This window comes from Adiantum capillus-veneris, chromosome 9 (genome assembly GCF_014529385.1).
Source record: "Adiantum capillus-veneris isolate H3 chromosome 9, ASM1452938v2, whole genome shotgun sequence".
NCBI classification, from domain to species: Eukaryota; Viridiplantae; Streptophyta; class Polypodiopsida; order Polypodiales; family Pteridaceae; genus Adiantum; species Adiantum capillus-veneris.
The window spans coordinates 91,407,401-91,413,698 of NC_140939.1; positions in this window are offsets into that span (position 1 = coordinate 91,407,401).

The window sequence follows — 6,298 nt, forward strand, 5'->3', positions numbered from 1 at the left end:
AAAAGCGCTGTGACGCTAGTGTCACTCCATCCAAACTTTGCCTACATGTTGAGAAGAACCAGGAGTGCTTTCAATCTAGACATACGTGCTCCATTATACAATGGCGTATCGGCTTTACTTTTCATATCATCATAGATAAGCCTTTCTGAATCCATGATCGTCTCGATCATTTCATCAATCTCAGGCTCAAACATTGCCTCGTTGGGAATGTGCTCTGCATGATCATCCCCCGAGCTGTCAGAGGCTACATCTGGTGGCCTCACATATGCTGCTTGACCAAAGCGCCTGCGAACACGTCTATTGGGTTGCAAGATTGCTGCTTGTTGGCCAGCGTCAGAGTCCGACGAGTTATAATTGGCAACAACTCGATCTATAATAGATGGATCGAACTCGCCAAATTCACGAACGTGCTGCAAAGAAACACGTCTTGTCCGTCGCACAGCATGCTTGCATTGATTACAAGGACATAAGACCCTCGTTGAGAGATAGGTGTTTCGGTTGGACGGTCCCATATCCTCGTCGCTACTCATAATGAGGATAAAAAACTTATAACCTGGACAAAAAATTTAATATTCTATTGGCATTCTTCGTCTTATCTCTCTCTCTCTCTCTCTCTCTCTCTCTCTCTCTCTCTCTCTCTCTCTCTCTTTACCTCACATTCTCTAGTCATGTCCAATCCCCGCACACCTCGGTCTAGAGGTGCACGGAGATCAGAACCACCGGGTTATAATAAACCTAAATAAACCTAAGTCTAATCTAATATAACATAAATCTAAGTCTAACGTAAATTATGTTATATTAAAAACAAAGAACTAAACTAACAGGGATTATAAGAACCTTAAAACTGATTTAACACATAATTTTTCACATAACTCGGCAAGAGTTGGCATTCTCATCACTAAAGATGTGAGAGTTAACTTCCGGCGGTGACGCTGCCTCATCTCCATCCACATTTGGCGACAGCAATTGGCCCTTTAGACCGTTCTTGCTCTTGTTACTAACTTTGAAGTTGCTGTTGAATGACTAGAGGTTGTCTAGATGGTCATTGTGTCGGGGATGTAGTGACTCTTGCCGCCCTGAAGATCCACCTTCTTCCCTATCTTCTGAAGACATTTCACCAGTACTTTTGGATCGATGGAGCCCACCATGAGTGAAGGCAGCAATACCCTATATTCCATTGAGGGCTTTCTTCACCCGCTTCATGCAGGCATCGCAGTCTATGGAGACCTAAATCTAATCTAATATAACGTAAATCTAAATCTAGCGTAAATAAACGTAAATCTAAATAAAAATAAACCTAAATCTAATTTAATGTAAGTCTACATATAACTTAATCTTTAACGTCTTTTAAGATAGTTTCCTACGACGTTATAACTCTCTTCTTCTTATGTGTGTGCGCGTGTGTGGATGTGTGTGCCAATAAAAAGAGATAAATGGTATAACCTTTCTATCACCCATGCCAAGTATGATAGATTGATTATGCCATTTCCCTCTTGAATAATAGGTCTTGAGTTCAACTCCTCGTCGGCTAGATCTTTAGTTCTTTTAATTTTAATTAGTTTCCTACGACGTTAAATTAGTTTCTCTCTCTTTCTCTCTCAATGTGTGTGCGTTTTTTTGGATTGTATGCATGTTTTCTCTCTCTTTTCCTCTCTCAATGTGTGCGTTTTTTGTTTATGCATGTTCTCTCTCTCTTTTCCTCTCTCAATGCGTGCGTTTTTTGTTTATGCATGCTCTCTCTCTCTTTTTCTCTCTCAATGTGTGTGTGCATTCTTTGTTTATGTATGTGTGTGTGCGTTTTTGTTTTTGTTTGTACTCTCTCTCTCTCTCTCTCTCTCTCTCTCTCTCTCAAAAACACTATGTGTGTGTGTATGTGTGTGTGTGAGAGAGAGAAAGAGGGGAAGGGAAATGAGAATGAGGAGAGGGAAGGAGCATACCTGGCTCTCCTTCCTCTCCTCGTGTGTGTGTGTGTGTGTGGAGAAGAAAAAGAGAGAGAGAGAGAGGGAGGGAGAGAGAAAGAGGGGAAGGGAACATGAGAATGAGGAGAGGGAAGGAGCATACCTGGCTCTCCTTCCTCTCCTCGTGTGTGTGTGTGTGTGTGTGTGTGTGTGGAGAAGAAAAAGAGAGAGAGAGAGAGAGAGAGAGAGAGAGAGAGTGAGGGAGAGCATTACCTGCTCCTTGCTTGAGGGCGCCGAAAAACTCAAATCTGAGATCTGAGTTTTTGGGCGCGCTCAGTTATTTTTTTAGCCCAGCCGGCGTCGCTATGAGCGTTGCTATGAGCGTCGCAAATCTCTTTGTAAATTTGCGACGCTCATAGCGATGCCGGGAATATTTTTTTTGAGCGTCGCTGTGTGAGCGTCGCTAATATGAATAGCCTCTTGTAGTGAGAGAACATGATATCACAATTGCCCGTTGTCTGCGCACATGCGTGTGTGTGTGTGTGTGTGTGTGTGTGTGTGTGTGAGTGTGTGTGTGTGTGTGTGTGAGAGAGAGAGAGAGAGAGAGAGAGAGAATGTGAGATCACAATTGTCCGTAGACTCTATGTGTGTGTGTGGGGGGGGGGGGGGGGGGGGACACACACACACACACACACACACACACACACACACACACACACAGAGAATGTGAGATCACAATTGTCCGCATCCACTGTGTGTGTGTGTGTGTGTGTGTGTGTGTGTGTGTGTGTGTGTGTGTGTGAGAGAGAGAGAGAGAGAGAGAGAGAGAGAGAGAGAGAGAGAGAGAGAGAGACAGAGATAGAGAGAGAGAGACTCTTACTTAGTGGTGAGAGAGAATGACAGAATATGTGGGGATTTAATGGCAAGAGAGAAAATAGTGAGTACTTTGGCAGAGAGAGAGAGAGAGAGAGAGGATGCAATTGGTCCCATAGCCAATGACGAACAAAATCGAGTAAGCCCAAGATAACAAATCTAGGACATGGAAAAAATGTAGGACGGGTGGCGAGCAATTGCAAGTTGACAATAACAGAAGGCACAGTAAACTGTTGACTATGTTTTTTTAAAAAATTGTGCTAAATTTTTTTGAACTTTGTAGGTGTTCCCAATTTCAAATTAGAATTTTAAGGTAAATCTCAAAATTTGTGGGTGGGATTACACTAAACCTTTGTTAAGCATTCTCACCTTGAAATTAGAATTTAGAGATAAATCTCAGATCTATAGGTGGAATTACACCAAACCTAAGTCTTTTTAGCACTTCGATACATAGTGCTTTTTCCCAAAAGCTTAGAAAATCTATAGATGAGTCTTGAGATTTTGTCTATTTGAGTGTTTAAACACTAAGCTTCGATAAACTTCATGGGTTTCCTCACCTTCAAATCTATAATTTAAAAGTTGTACGTGGGATTACACTAGACCTAGCCTTTTTTCGAGTACTCAGATACAAATTGCTTTGTTTCAGAAACTTGAAAAACTTACATGTGAGAAATTATATTGAAAGGTCTTTACATGATTTTCCTAAAATTTGTCTATGAAATCTGGGGATTTGCCTTTAAATTTGAAGGTTCTTACTAAATTTGGAGGTTGCGATCAAGGGCTCTTAGAGAATTCCACAAAAGATTGAAATCTTAAAACACCTACATATGATAGAATTGTAAAGACAAATTTACTATATTTGAAAGTTTTTATATTTGAATTTCTCAGATTGCATGCATGATGATTGTATGCCTCCCCTTTGATATATAATTCATCCCTACTAATTTCTCTGAGCTTTGTGTGTTTTCTCAACTACAAATCTAGAATTTAGAAGTAAACCTCAAAATTTGTAGGTGGGATTACACTTAATCTAGGTTTTTCTTCGAGCACTTGGATATAGAGTGCTTTTCTCCATGTATCAATGTTTGTAGTTTAGGATGTCACATATGTCTGGAAGGAGAATGGTGAGGGCAAGGAAGCTCTAAGTAGTTTTCACATGAGGCAAGGTGAGGGCTTGTGTACGGATACAATGGTGTATCCTTATATCTCAAAGGCATATGGCATCATGCAAGTATTTGACATGAGCAAACTAAAATGGCTATTCAAGGGCTCTTTAAAAAAAAAAACCTTTTTGTTTGAAAAATGTTTTGGTCAACATGTACACCATATTTAAATGTAGCCTCTTGGAATGCACTTATGTGGCCCTTGGCACCCCCATTCTTAGGGCTTCTTGCTCTTTGGGGTCACTTTCCAAGGAGGCAAATTTAATATATTTACATTAAACTTAGATTTTCTTCGAGCACTCAGGTACGCAATGTTTTTTTCAAAATTCTAGAAAAACTACCTTTGAGAATTTTTAGAGGCAAATTTATTGTATTTGATGGTTTTAACACTAAGTTTTTCTAAACTTTGTAGGAGTTCTGAACTTCAAATCTATTATTTAGAGGTAAATCTCAAAATTTGTAGGTTAGATTAGACTCAGTGTAGGTTTTTTTTTAGCATTGAGATACACAATACTTTCTCCCAAAAACTTGGAAAACCTACATATGAGACTTTTTAGAGGCAAATTTACTATATTTGTAGGTTAGATTACATTGAATGTAGGTTTTTTTCCAGCACTGAGATACACAATACTTTCTCCCAAAAACTTGGAAAACCTACGTATAAGAAATTTTAGAGTCAAATTTACTATATTTGAAGGTTTTATTTTGCAGGCTAGATCAGATTAAACCTAGGTTTCTTTTTAGCACTTAAATACACAATATTTTTCCCAAAAAACTTGAAAAACCTACATATGATTATAGTAAGCGTACACTCAAATACATTTCTAGGTGGGATTGCACTAAACCTAACCCTTTTTAGATTTTTAGTAGGGAGAGGAAGGTGTTTCAGTGCCTTATGCATTATTTATTGAAGGTGTCATTGATCCAACATCTAATGATGATGGTGAAGAGGGAGAGGGAGATTATCCCTCATCTAGACCTTGCAAGATGTCTAACACATTAATGCTTTCTTGAAGTGTTGGTTTGCGTGAATGTGGGATGTGTATGAAGATGATCCATTAAAAGCGGCCCAGCAACATGCTTCGACGTCCATAAACCATTCTTCATCTCTTTCTACATCAAGTTAGGAGCCAATCCCATGGACTCGAGAATGTCGAGTCTAATGTATAAGTCATCCAATGAGCAAACATGAGCTATGCTTCTTTTCACCTCTTCTAAAGGCTTGGAACTATCCATCTTTAGCATACCAGCTCGATATGAGTGCAATCAAGTGGTGATGGTACTCCTCACAAGATGGGCTTATTGGGTGGCAATGACACTACACATCTTCTTCACTTCCATGGCTAGCTGCATCTCTCAGACGTGGTACACATAGGTATGATCATCTTCCATCTTGACCAAAAATGTACAGCAGCTCCTTTGAGCTAATTAAGGTTAAATTCTCCGTCATCATGGAGATAGCAGGCCCTCTGTAGCTCTCTTTTTTCTTAAACAATTATACTCTCTCTCTCTCTCTCTCTCTCTCTCTCTCTCTCTCTCTCTCTCTCTCTCTTTGTGTGTGTGTGTGTAGCATGCTGCTTAACAAGAAGCGACTTCTATTGTATGACAAACACCAAAAGTTGGAGACTTCATGAATTGGGAGAAAAGCTCAAGAAAAAAGTGTAATGGCACCTACAAATTTTGAAACGTTACCTCTAAATTTTAAATTAGAAGGTAAGAAAACCTTCAGTATTTAAAGTTTTTTTGGCACTGGGGAGGGAGAGAAAATTAAGCAACTACCACCAACCCAAAGAACTATCCAATTAAACAAAGAGAAGGGAGGAGGAGAGGAGAATAGAAATATTAATCTTTTTGTGTGTGTGTGTGTGTGTGTGTGTGTGTGTGTTCTCTTCAATAGCTACAAAGAACCTAGATCCATTGAATAAGGGCTAGAAAATCCTATGTAATGTGTAAGAACCTACCAAGCTTGGTATTAAAGGAATATTTTTTGCCTCTTGCATGTATATTTTTATTTGAGAATCCATAGAGAGATGTTTTGAATCATTCTTTTTTAAATTCAAGAGAGTGTATACATGTAGAATAATGGAATCTATATAATTTGTCACCTTTGTAGTTGTAAGAATAGAAGACATGCATTTTCTAGCCGCAACAATGTGCGGGCCAATTTAAAAGTCAAGGTTTTGATGTTAAGTGTCATTCTTTTTGCATCCATGGCTCAGTTTGAGCATGGCGATGTTGTACTTTTTATGTTTCTAATTCAGTATCGTTGAGTGAGTGCTGTTGAAAAAAAAAATTAGAGGTAAATCTTGAAATTTTTAGGTAAAATTATATGTTTTTTTTGCGTTGTGGGTGTCCTAATCTTCA